The 13,964-nt window shown below is 43.7% G+C and overlaps 1 non-coding gene across 1 annotated transcript; it reads left to right on the top strand.

Moving 5' to 3' along the window:
• Positions 1-852: 852 nt before the first annotated feature.
• Positions 853-959, top strand: LOC145606984 (small nucleolar RNA R71). Its single transcript, XR_014105473.1, has one exon. It is a non-coding gene; the product is annotated as a small nucleolar RNA R71 (small nucleolar RNA).
• The last annotated feature ends 13,005 nt before the right edge of the window (positions 960-13,964 follow it).

Below are 13,964 nucleotides of genomic sequence, written 5' to 3'. Positions count from 1 at the left end.
TTATTTAATAAAACAGGTTCATCAGCTCTGGGCATAGAGGGCCCTTCATAGTTTGAACCACTCCTTAGAGTAATTGCAAATGCTTGATCCGTAGGTCGGGTTGGCTGCGCCGGCAGAGCTCCCTGTTGGCGGGCTTGTAGAGTAGCGGAGAGTTGCGCAATTTGATTATCTACAATTTTATTATGCGCTAGAATTTGTTCAATTGTCGCATCTCTACTCTCCATGTGCTTTTGCATATTAACCAACATTGCTCTAATTTCCGCAAGAGAAGGGTCAGAAGATGAGGGGGTTTGTTGTGGTTGGTTCTTCTGGCTAGCATTGGGATGATAATATTTCTGCTGCTGTGGCGCCTGTGGTTCTTGTGGTGGTGGATTTTGAACATTAGTGCTCCGGTAGGAAAGGTACGGATGATTCCGATACCTAGGATTGTAGGTGTTGGAGTATAGGCTATTCTGCCTATAAGCTTGGAAGGCATTAACTTGCTCAACAGAACTCCTGCAATCTTGCTCCCAATGACCTACAATACCACAATTTTCACAGAAGGCCTCATTAGAATTATTATTAATTGCAGAAACATTAGCTACATTAACAGGGCTCAGATTATCTAATTTTTGGCAAATAGAGGTTAGTTGAGCTTGCAAAAAGGATACAGAGTCGACACTATGCTTCCCCTTGTTAGCAAATCCTCTAGGATTCCCATATTGGGAATTGTGTATCGCCATATCTTCAATAACCTGACCTGCATCATCAACATTAAGATTCATAAATCTCCCACTAGCTGCAGAGTCTAAAATTATTCTAGAGGAATTTCCAATGTCGTTATAAAAGGCTTGGATTAACTGCCATTGTGCTAAATTATGGTGAGGGCATTCTCTTTATAAGTCCTTGAACCTCTCCCAAGCCTCATATAAAGATTCATCGGCTTCTTGGGCAAAGTTCTGGATCGCACTCCGTAGTACTGTTGTTCTCTCTGCAGGATAATACTTGTTATAGAAATTCAAAACAAGAGTTTCCCAGTCAGTTATACCAAGTGTAGTTCTACTTAAGCCATTAAACCACAATTTAGCTTTTCCAGTTAAAGAGAAGGGAAGGAGAATCTCCCTTATTTGGTCTTGAGTGACCCCAGCTTGCCTGATGGTGTTGCAATAGTGACAATAGTCGGTAATGTGAAGATTCGGGTCTTCACCCTTGGCTCCACTGAATTGCTTCCTCTCTATCATCATTATAAATTGAGGTTTAATTTCAAATTGTACCCCATCAAGAGCCGGAGTAGGGGTGAGATGTGGAAAATTCGTAAGCTTTGGTTGTGAATAATCACTAAGCTTCTTTGGAGTCGTCATCTCTGATTCTACGTCTGATGATGTCTCTTAATCGCTAGAACCAGTTGGAGGATTTCGGTGATTATTGTTATTATCACCAGAATATGCCAGGATTTGCTTGTAGAGATTTTTCTGTCTATGGAAGGAACGTTCGATCTCAAGATCGAATAGGATGTAACCTGATCTGGAACACCTGGGCATAAACAAAAACTAGAAGCAAATATGAGATTTGTCTCAGAGAACTAACGCTCTCTAAGACAAAAGGGAAATAATCTAGACTACAAAAACAATCAGAAATAAAAATAAAACCGTTTCCCCTGCAACGGCGCCAAATTTTGACAGGGTAAAGTCGTATCCCCTAATCAAAAGTAATTCCTAAATCCTCTAACTAACGTAGATAGGGAAGTAGAGTCGAATCCACAGAGAAACGAGTCTTTCTATTCCTAATTAATTAATATAATCCAGATTATAAAGTAACCAATATATTGTAATAAAAGGAAACTAAACTACGAAGATTAAGAGTAGGGAGAAAACAATGAATAAAAGGATCTAGGGCATAGGTTCACCAATAAATAATACTTCAAGGTAAAACATAGTAATCAATCATTGACATTGCATAAATAACACGATTAACAGGCTCTCGCAATTTATTAATCAACATAGATCTAACAGGCTCTCGCAATTTACTAGATCTAAGTTCTTATTGAAAATAGCCTTTAATATCAAATTAACATCTGCTCGATTCATCAATTTAATATTGCTATACTTTTACAAGCCGCACTTGTAAAACGTTAAAACAATTCAATAAGAAATTATCATGCAATACCAATAATCAATAATAGTCAATCATCAATGCATTAATTAACCAGATTGTAAAGGGCTTTCGCTACGTATTACAATCACAGAATTAATCTACCGGCATTAAATCTCATCTCTCGAATCTCGACTTAACCATTTATAAATTAACCTGCCTATTGAAACTAGACCTAAACATCAATTCTTTTCTGTCGAATCTCGAATCAATATTTTTAAACTCATGCATAAAAGATCTGCGCAAATCTAGTCACAGAGCATTAAATCAATCAATAGGAAATTAATCTAGCATTGATAATCAACAACAATAAATTACCCCTTCATATTATTTATGGATCCCCATAAACCCTAGAAATAAAACTACTCACACATAATTAAATCTAAACTAATCAAAGCAATAAAATAAGTCATGATGAAGGGAAATAAGATTAAGAGAAGAGAAATCGTTACCAAACTAATCTATATTAATGGAAAAATCAAGAACAAGAGTTGAGAGAAGAGTTAAGAGAGAGAAAAGATCCTAAGTAGAGAGAGAAAGTATAAGAAATAAGATGATATAATAATTCCGTACAAAATCGTATTTAAACGTTTCCTAAAACAAGAATTAAAACTAAACATCATCAGGTCTTCTAAAAACGCGCGCCCGATCGGGCGAAGGGCCGCCCGATTGGGCGCGCCTTTTTCTTCGCGTTCTTCCCAAGCAGCATCGCCCGATCGTGCTAGATGCTCGCACGATCGGGAGCGCCTTAGCATGCACAACACTATGGTTTGCCGCGCCCGATCGGGCTAGAGGTTGCCCGATCGGGTCTTTGCTCCCCTTGAGGCTTGGACTTCGATTGGGCTAGATTTCTCGGCCCAATCCGGATTTCCTCCTCGGGACTTGAGTACTTGGTCCAAATGCCTCGGGATCCCAATTACCGAGCCCTTAATCACCGGCTCTCACCGATCCTGGGCTCCAAAAGTGGTCGCGTCCTTCTAGCTTCCGTAGTTGATCCATAAAGCCCGGGAAAACGCTCCAAGAGTGCAATTTCCTGTAAAATACAACTAAAACTACGAAAACACTAGAACACACAAATTAATAATAAAAGTGGCCCCTAAGAGCCAAAAACACTACTAATAACGACCAAGGGACGGGGGTAAAACACTATATAAAATGGACATATCAATCTCCTAACCAAGTCTTTAAGTGAGGGGTCTCAAAACTGAGGACCATTGTCAAAAACCATAGACATAGGCACCCCGAAACGAGTGATGATATTCTTCCAGATGAAGGAAATCACGTCCTTAGTCTTGATATTTTTGACCGCCTCTGCCTCTACCCATTTGGTAAAGTAATCCACAGCCACTAAGATGTAGCGCCTGCCGCCTGGTGCAGTCGTATATGGACCCAAGAAGTCCATGCCCCATTTAGCAAATGACACAGGACTGTGGATGGTCGTTAGGTCAGTGGCCATACGATGGATTAGCTTGCCAAACTTTTGACACTTGTCACATTTTTTTACCATCTCCATAGCATCCGACTCTAGGGTAGCCAGAAGTAATGTCGCCTGGCCCTAACAGCTAAGGACCTGCCGCCTACATGAGAGGCGCTGTATCCGGCATGCAATTCTTCGAGGGTTTCTTGCCCCTTTTCTGGGGTCATACACTTCAAAAGAGGCTTCATGAAACCTGCTTTGAAGAGCTCTCCTTGCCTTATCTCAAAGTTTGCAGCACATTTTTTCAGCACGGCCGCCTCTTTGTGTGAATCCGGGAGGGTGCCGTCTGTCAAATACGCCCGGATGTTATCCATCTAGGTGGAGCTTCGGTCAAGTACTCCATGGGGTCTTCATTAGATATACTTCTCTTTTCCATGACTTCCCAGAAGACTGACCGAGGAGTTTCACATAAGGCGGATTAGGCCAGTTTGGACAGAGCATCCGCCTGATTATTCTTTGATCTGGGCACTTGACTTAACTTAAAGTCTTCAAGTGTCCCAGCTTCATCCTTGACCGCCTGCAAATATTTGATCATAACCGGATGGGTGGCTTCATAGACACCATTGTATTAGCTTACTACCAATTGAGAGTCAAAGCAGGCATCAATTCTTGTAGCCCCTGCCGCCTTGCACATCCGAATGCCGGCTAACAGGGCTTCATACTCGGCCTCATTATTTAAGGCCTGGAACTTGAACCGTAGTGCATTTTTATATTTGTCCCCCTCAGGAGACTAACAAATTACGCCTGCACCACAGCCGTTCATCGTGGAGCTTCCGTCCACATACACTTTCCAAACCTGATTGATATGATCCGGCTCAGCCGGCCTTGTCATTTCAACAATAAAGTCGGCGAATTGTTGCCCCTTTATTACCTTCCTTGGTTCGAAAGCAATTTCCAGTTCCTGTAGTTCAATAGCCCATTTAAGCATTCGTCTAGAAGACTCCAGGGTCGTCATTGGCCGCTTGATCGGTTGGTCAGTATAGACCGTAACCGGATGCGCTAAGAAGTATGGTTTCAACTTCTTGACAGCCATGTAAAAGGCAAGACCAAAATTTTCAACCATGGGCTACCAAATCTCTGCGTTTCTGAGAACGTGGCTAATGAAGTAGACCGGGAGCTGGATGCCGCCTCTTTCAGCTAAGAGTACAGCACTGAGGGCATGATCTGAAACTGCCCAATACATATAGAGCACTTCTTTGGGCAAGGGATTGACCAACCTTGGCAAAGAGTGCAGATGCGTTTTCAGCTTTTGGAAGGCGGCTTCAGCATCCTCCCCCCCCCCCCATTCAAATCTAGTCTTCTTCCTGATTGCGTGGAAGAAACAGAGACACTTTTCACCTGACCGACTAAGAAATCTTCCTAGAGCTGCCAGACAACCAGTTAGTTTTTGAACTTCCTATACAGAACGGGGCGACTGCATGTTGATTACCGCCTGTATTTTTTCAGGGTTGGCCTCAATCCCCCTTTGGTCAATTAGGAATTCGAGAAACTTCCCAAACTCAACACCAAAGACACACTTGCCACCTGAGTGTGGCGAATATTTCTTGGAGGTCAAACAGGTGATCCGCCTGTTGTTTGGATTTGACAATCATATCATCAATGTATGCATCTACGTTCCTCCCAATTTGATTAATGAAGACTGTATTAATCATTTGTTGGAAGGTAGCAGACGCATTCTTCAAACCAAATGGCATCACATTGTAACAGAATAACCCCTGATAAGTGACAAATGCCGTCTTTTCTTGATCCTTTTTCCACAGGAGAATCTTATGAAAGCCAGAATAGGCATCCATAAAACTCATCAGGGCATGTCCGGCTGTAGAGTCGACCAGACTGTCAATCTTTGGAAGTGGATAACTATCCTTCGGACATGCTCTGTTCAAATCACTGTAATTTACACACATGCGCCAGGTACCATTCGGCTTCTTTACAAACACAACATTCGCAACCCAGTCAGGGAAGCTACATGGTCGAATGAACTCAGCGTCTAACAGCTTTTTAACTTCGGCGGCTGCCGCCTGACTTCTTTCCTCGCCATGGTTTCTTTTTCTTTTGCCGAATGGGCTTCTTTTTGGGATCCACAGCGAGTTTGTGGACAGCAAGATCCGGGCTGATGCCTGGCATCTCCTCCACTTCAAAGGCAAAAATGTCTTAGAATTCTTTCAACAGTTGGTGTAGACTTGTGCCCAACTTAGCAAAAGCAGCCGTCCCCACCTTAACAGTTCGCTCTGGACGACTGTCGTCCAGAGGAATATCAGTATACTCACCAGCCGGCTAGGGATTGAGGTCATCTGACCGCTCCCCGGTCAGTGATTGCTATTTCTTTTCTTTTTTTACCACCACCGGCGGATTAGGCTTTCGCTTTTTAACGGCTGGTGGGGCCGGATGGTCATCCTTGACCTCATCAAGGTCAATTGGCTCTTGGCCCTGTACGGCTGCAGCTGCCGCAGGCTTGACGTCGGAGAGATAGCATTCTCGGGCCATCTTTTGGTCCCCGTTCAGGGAGCTAACAGTCTCATCATCCCTCTCATACTTGACAAGCATAAGAGCTGGAATGATGACGGCCTTGCACTCATTTAGAGTGGGTCAACCAAGGATGAGGTTGTAGGCGATCAGCTCCTCGACCACCAGGAATCGGATGGTCATGTGCCGACCGCTACCTTTTTCTCCCAGTCAGATGGGCAAATTAATGCGTCCGACTGGATGCACAACTCCTCCCCCAAAGCCCACTAGAGGATGGGAGACATCCGTCATAGTATCCGGTCTGTATTTCAGGTTGGATAGACATTTGTAGCTTTTAATGTTTGAGGAGCTTCCTGTGTCAATCAAGATGCGACCAACCAATTGGTTGGCCACTTTGCATTCTATGACCATAGGGTCATCATGCGGCTGACGAACTTTGCCTCTGTCCTTTTCGGTGATGATGACTTCGGGGAAGGCGGATGTGCTGGTCGCCTGTCCCTCATCAACAAAGTGGACCATCTTTCTCAGATGGTCCTTATTTCCCCGGATGGTTGGACCACCACCGGCGTATCCGCCTGCTATCGTATAGACGGGTTCTTCATCCGTTTCAGAGCTACAGCAGGTTGGGGAGTCTTTTTGCTTGACTTCCCAGGAATTGATTTGGAAGCCACTTTGGACTTCACATAGGATTTCAGCGCTCCTTTGTCGGCCAGATGGTCAAGCTCCCGCTTGAGGCTGAAGCAGTCGTTGGTGTCATGGCCGACATCCTCATGGTAGTGACAGCGTTTGTTTTTGTTTCGATTTTCAGCGGAACCTTTCATAGGAGTCGGCTTCTCAAGAGTCAGTCGATCCTTAATCTCCATGAGGATGGAGTAGCTGTCCTTGTAGAACTCGTACCTTGGAACGTACGGTTTTCACACTTTCTTTTTCTTTTGGGCCGGCTGATCAGAGTTATCAACCGCCCAAATTTGTTTTTTCTTCTTGCTCTCTTCTGGTTTTAGAGACGGCTTAGCAGGCCGACTCTCCTTCTGTCGGTCTGACTTCTTAGAGTCCGACTGCTTATTAGAGGAGCAGAGCTCGGTCGCCTGTATATAAGCGTCCGCCTCCATCAGGGCTCCTTGGAGGGTGAAGATTTTCTTTCGGACGAGTTCGAACTTGAAAGTTGACCCATCCTTAAGACCTTTGAAAAAGTCAGTGAAAGCCACTTCGTCAGATAGTCCTTGTATCTGGATTCTCACCAGATTGAACCACCTGACGTATGAGCGCAACCCTTCTCTATCTCCCTGCTGCACATAGCCTAAGTCAAGGCTCGTATTCTATGCAGGTATGTTCATAGAGAAGTTAGAAGCAAACAAGAACGCAAGCGTCTTGAAGCTGTTGATGCAACCAGCCGGCAGGTTACCAAACAACTGCTGGGCTATGCCCTTCAGGGTAGCTGGGAAGCATCGACACCAGGAGGCATCATCCAACCCCTATAAGTACATGAGGTGGGTGTATACCAAGAGGTGGTCTTCAGGGTTGGAAGTACCATCATAGGTTCCAACCATGACATTTTTAACCTTGGCCGACTGCTCGGCCTCAGCTATTTCCCGGGAGAACGCAGAGGGCTGCTCCCTAAGGTTTTGTTGCCAAAGCTGCCAGTCCAAAGGCTGGTAATTGTATGTCGCCTGCCCTCCGAAGAAGGCAGGCTAGATGTAAGGTAAAGTAGGCGGTCTGTATGGTGGATGTGCCACATAATGCGCCGAATTGATTATGTGAGCCCCCGACTGTACAAAGGGGCCACTCAAAGGAGTCCTCGGCCCGGAAGGAGAATTCCTCACCGAGGTGTTCTGAAAGCTGTCATGATAAGTCGACGTTGAAGCCGACTCTAACAGCTGCTGATTCCTTAGCTGGTCGATGTACTGACGAGCATCAGGAAATGTCTGTTTACTACCATCCGGCTGAACATGCCGAATGGCTTTCCTGTTCCCTGTTTGAGGGAAACGGAGTCTTGATAGATCGAATTGAGGCCGAGACCCTTCCTTCTCCGGATGAGGAGTCGGCTGTCGGTCTCGGACCGACTTCTGCTGCCCAGACTTGGCAGGATTTGTGGCCGTCTGCTCCTTTCTAGGGGGAGGCGTCCGCTTATTGATTAGTCCTTTGATTTCACCCCTAAGGCTACTCATGAATTTCATGAGCTCATCACGGGTGACAGGGGTTGATCCTACCGCCAGGGTGACATCAGTCGCATGCCCTGTGGGCTTACTGGATCCAAGGGGCCTATTAGCACCCGCCTGGTTACCATTGCGCTCTCGCCTATCTTTCTGGCAGAGGCGCTTAGAGATGAGTGACCCATTAGGGGCCACATAGGTTTTGACATCAGCGTCGTCACCTGAATCATGGTCCGTTTGGACATGTACTTCTTCCAGAGGCCGAGTGGGCTCTAGAGGCGGCACATGATGTTCTTGAGAAGCCATCTTGGAGGTACTCTCCCCACAGACGACGCCAAATGTTTCGGGGTTTTTTGTGTCTCTTGGGAGAGTTACAGCTCAAGACTGGATTCACAAGATCGCCTGTACCTGCAAAACAAACGGACCGCGGGATGGTCGGTGGTCCGCCTCCGAAGATTAAGTTAGTATTGGGTTCGGAGTAAAACGTGCGGAAATTAAGGTATCTGCTCGGATTCCAAGCTCAGGGATTGTGCTGTTTGTTTCTTGAAAACGACAGCTCTGTAATAAATGTTGATGTGACGTACCCCAATAAATGAGGGAATTGTCCCTATTTATAGGGTCTTTTGGGGAAGTGTGCCCTCCCAAGGGTTTGATGACCTAGGTATTAGGGCACGCCGTTTTGCGGCGCCTCAAAGTTTGGGCCTTTGAAGGCCGCCATTTAAGAGGCAATATTTCAATGAAAGATTTCCCCTAATATTTCAATGAAAGACTAGGCAATTGAACCCATACTGTAATTTTAGAGAATTCAAAAACATGGAACTGCATTCCATCAACCCATTGTTTTAGAAAAACAGGACGTCTATCAAACATAACATACAATGAATTCAAAGCCTTATCTCTAGTTTCAACATTTAAGAATTCTATCAAGAAAACCCCCTTTTTCAGCTGAATTACCTTATCAACATTCTTATCTCCCTAAATTCGTTTACAAAAACCCAGAAAAGCAGAAAGAAATAGGTTACTACCCATAAAAAAGCAACAACCCCCAATTTCCAGTAATGAAGTTCATGAGAAACATCATCAACAGACAATTGCAATCTAGGTTTCTAATTCCTTCCTCTGTCACAGATGCTCTATTTTCCTCCAATCGAACAGTACTTGCCGAAGGAGCAATCACATTCAACCATTCATTCCACTGAGATTTCTGCCTAGACCCTTGAATCAATTCTTGAATTGACTGAGCAGGTGATAGAATAAAATTCTCTAAATCATCAGCATCATCAAAGTTCAATTGCGGAATACCCTCTCCATTCATTCTCGATTTTGTCTTCAAAACTGTGGTCAATGGATTCGCAAGCTCAGTTCCTTCACAAACATCATATTTTTCTTGACTCTCTAGCACTCTAGCGGAATCCTTGTTCGCTCGTTTCCTCGCCATTATAGAGGTTTGGAGAGAGAAGCACCCTCTAGAGAGATAAAGTTTTGCAATTTCTGTTATTTGTCCTTGTAAATGCATTTTGAATTTTTACAGACATATATACATGAATTTTTGCCTAACTTATTAATAGCAGCGGCAAATGACAAACCGACTATACTTTGCCCCTGCTCGGCAGCATGGTTGGTTTCAAAGTTTGATTTATTGCCCCAATCAAAGTACACAGCTGTCCAATAGTACAAGCGGATTAGCCGGTGACCCAGGCGGTCCAAATAGTTATATCGAACTATTTTCCCACCGTCTAGGGTGTTTGAAATCTAATTATACTCTATGTCCGTTTGCCCCATTGGGAGAACTTGCATAATTTCAGTAAATAATCTAAGTTAGAACTGCGTCCGGCCACCGTTTGATGTCTTTAGACATCCGGTTCTCATAGACTTGGTTGTTCATTTTAGGTTACTTGGGTCAGACGGCTATGAGTTGGATAATTAGGCCATTCAATTTCGATCGTCTGCATACATTTATAGAGAAATGTGCCACCCAAATGGGAGATGCTCTCTGCGATGATTTCACCTGCATGGGCGTCACTGGACGCTATACTCAAGTTGGAGCAGACGAATTTATAAATTTGAATATCATTCGGCCATTAGCCTCATGTATTTTCAAGACGTTTGTATAGCCACTAAGTTTTTAAACTTAGCTTAATATTTAGTACATAAAAGTAGGTCGTCTCTACATTGCACAGGCGACACTTCAAACATTCCGTATGTGTATAAAGCAATGAATAACAGAATTGAAAACAAAAAACAACTTTTCATTTATAAGCTTTGTTTACAAAGATTTATAACTCTTAGAAGTACTCCCTCCGTCCCCAAATGACAGTCCATTATGGTCTATTTTTAGTCCCAAATTAATATTCCCATTTGTTTTTTTTCATATCATTAATATCAATTTTTTTAATCAAAATTCCCTCCAATTGCTACAATATTTGTGCAAATTTAACTTTCCCATGTAAATTTTGTTTTTCAATGTACTTTTATTTCTTTCTCTCTCTACTATTTTACATCCGCAATGTAAATTTACCTTTTCAATGTAATTTTACTACTTTTATTTAAGTTTCTTAATTCCCGTGATTTTTGCCCATAAGGGACTATCATTTGGGGACGGAGGGAGTAGTACTTTTATAAGTTGTCTACATTCAAGGTTCTGGGCAGCCGCCTACCGTCTGAGGTTTCCAGATGGTAGGTGTCGTCTCTTACTTCTTCATGGATCTAGTAGGGACCTTCCTAATTAAGCGTTAACTTTCCTTACTCATTATCCCTACCGGTTGCCTCCATTTTGCGTAACACAAAGTCACCCCAATTTTAGGGGCCGTTTGTGTACTCTTTTGTTGTAGGCACGGGTCATTCTCAGATGGTAAATCTCATGACACAAAGCGGCATTGCCCCTACATTTCGGGAGTGAGTCCAATGCGGCCTCCCAGTTTGCCTCTTCATCGTATAGCATGACTTGTAGAGTCGGCTCATAATGCTCGACGGGCAAGACGGACTCAGCACCATAAACTATGAGAAATGGGATTTCACCGGTTACCCCTTTTTTGGTTGTCCGATGGCCCATAGGAAATGATGAATTAATTCTTCAGCCCATAAACCACCGGTCCTTTCTATTTTCTTTTTTATGCCGTCTGAGATGCGTTTGTTGAAGGCTTCAAATTGGCCGTTTTCTTGGGGTCGGCCGAATGATGCAAAAAAATTTGAGATCCCTTGATCTCCCAACCAATTCTTGAGTTGAGGCGTCTCAAACTGGGTGCCATTGTCAAAAACCATAGACATAGGTACCCTAAACCGGGTGATGATGTTCTTCCAAATGAAAGAGATGACATCCTTTGTCTTGATGTTTTTTACTGCCTCCGCCTCCATCCACTTGGTAAAGTAATCCACAGCCACAAGTATGTACCGTTTTCCGCCTGGTGCAGGTATATACGGACCCAGGATGTCCATGCCCCATTTAATAAACGAGATTGGGCTGGATTGCTTTTAGGTAAGTGGTCGGTTGATGGATGAGCCTTCCAAATCTTTGGCACTTGTCACATTTACTAACCATATTCATGGCGTCTGACTCAAGGGTTAGCCAGAAGTAACCCTGCCGCCTAGCCCTGACAGTCAGGGATCTGCCACCTATATGAGAGGCGTAGTATCCCGCATGCAATTCTTCAAGAAATTCTTTCCCCTTTTCCGAGGTAACACACTTCAATAGAGGCTTCAAGAAACCTGTTTTAAAGAGTTCTCCGTTTCTCATCTCGAAGTTTGCAGGTCTTTTTTCATGATAACCGCTTACTGTGGTGAATCAGATCAGGCAGCGTGCTGTCTTATAAGTATGCCCGGATGTCGTCCATTTAGGTAGAGCTTCGGTCAAGTACTCCAATGGGCTCTTCTTCAGTAATGCTTCATTTTTCCATAACTTCCCAGAAGAGTGACTGAGGTGTATCACAGGAGGCGGATGATGCCAGTTTTGACAATGCATCCGCTTGATTGTTTTTAAGACCTGAGCACTTGACTTAGATGGAATTCTTCAAATGTTCCAGCTTCAGTTTTGACCTCCTGAAGGTATTTGATCATAGCTGAATTGATGGCCTCATAGTCACCATAGTACTGGCTAACGACTAACTGTGAATCAGAGTAGGCGTCAATTTTAGTTGCCCCTGCCGCCTTACACATGCGGATGTCGGCTAGCAAGGATTCATACTCTATCTCATTATTTGAGGCCTGTAAATTGAACCGTAGTGCATAATCATAATTGTCCCTCTCAAGAGACTAACAGTTAATGCCAGCACCACAGTTGTTCAAGGTAGAGCTCCCATCTATACACACCTTCCAAACTTGATCAATATTATATTATCCAGTGCAACCGGCCTTGTCATTTCGACAATGAAATCAGCGAACGCCTGAGTCTTCACTACATTTCTTGGTTTGAAGGTAATTTTAAGATTTTGCATTTCAATAGCCCATTTGAGCATCCTATCGAATGACTCCAAGGCTGTCATTGGCCACTTGAGAGGTTGGTCTGTATATACCACAACTGGATGTGTCAAGAAGTAAGATTTCAACTTATTGACAGCCATGTTAAGATCAAGGCTAACTTTTTACACCATGGGGTACCAAAGTTCAGCATTTTTGAGCACATGGCTAATGAAATAGATCAGAAGATGAATGTCGTGTCTCTCACCAAGAAGAACAGCACCGAGGGCATGATCTAGGACAGCTAAGTACTTGTAAAGCGTCTCTTTGAGCAAAGGGCTAACAAGCCTTGGCAAAGAGTGTAGGTACTCTTTCAATTTCTGAAAGGCCGCCTCAGCATCATCTCCCCATTCAAACCTTGTCTTCTTCCTAATCGCTTGGAAAAAATAGAGGCACTTGTCACCTGACCAGCTGAGGAATCTCCTCAATGCAGTTAGGAAACCGGTAAGTTTATGAAATTCCTTGATAGTACGGGATGATTTCATGTTAATCACCGCCTATATTTTCTCCGGGTTGGCCTCTATCCCTCTTTTATCAATTACAAATCCGAGAAACTTCCCAGAATCAATACCAAATACAGACTTCTTGGGATTGAGCATGACCTTGTGCCGCCTGAGTGTGGTTAAGGTTTCTCGGAGATCAGCAAGATGGTCCGTCTGCTACTTGGATTTGACTATCATGTCATCAATGTATGCCTCTACATTCCTCCCAATTTGATTAATGAAGACAATATTAATCATTCGTTGGAAAGTAGAAGGTGCATTCTTTAAGCCAAACAACATTACAATGTAACAGAATAACCCCTAATCAGTGACAAAGGTCGTCTTCTCTTAATCTTTTTTCCACAGGGGTATCTGGTGGAAACCTGAGTAGGCGTCCATAAAACTCATCAAGGCATGCCTGGGGGTAGAGTCGACCAGGGTGTCGATCTTTGGAAGCGGGTAATTGTCCTATGGACATGTCTTGTTCAATTCAGTGTAATCTACACACATGCGCCAGGTACCATTAGGCTTCTTCACAAGTACAACGTATGCAACCCAATCATGGAATTTACAAGGCCGAATGAACCCAGCATCTAATAACTTTTTGACCTCGGCAACTACCGCCTGACTTTTTTCCTCGCCGTGATTTCTTTTCTATTGTCGGATGAGCTTCTTTTTAGGATTAACGACGAGTTTGTGGACAGCGAGATCCGGGCTGATGCCTGACATCTCTTCCACTTTAAAGGCAAAAAGTTCTTTGAATTCCTTTAGCAAAAGGTGCAAGTCTACACCCAAATTTTCAAAAGCAAC

The sequence above is a fragment of the Chenopodium album genome, chromosome 2 (assembly GCF_948465745.1).
Source record: "Chenopodium album chromosome 2, dcCheAlbu1.1, whole genome shotgun sequence".
Taxonomy (NCBI): domain Eukaryota; kingdom Viridiplantae; phylum Streptophyta; class Magnoliopsida; order Caryophyllales; family Amaranthaceae; genus Chenopodium; species Chenopodium album.
Note: the sequence above shows the minus strand (reverse complement) of the source record. Positions and strands in the feature narration are given on the sequence as shown.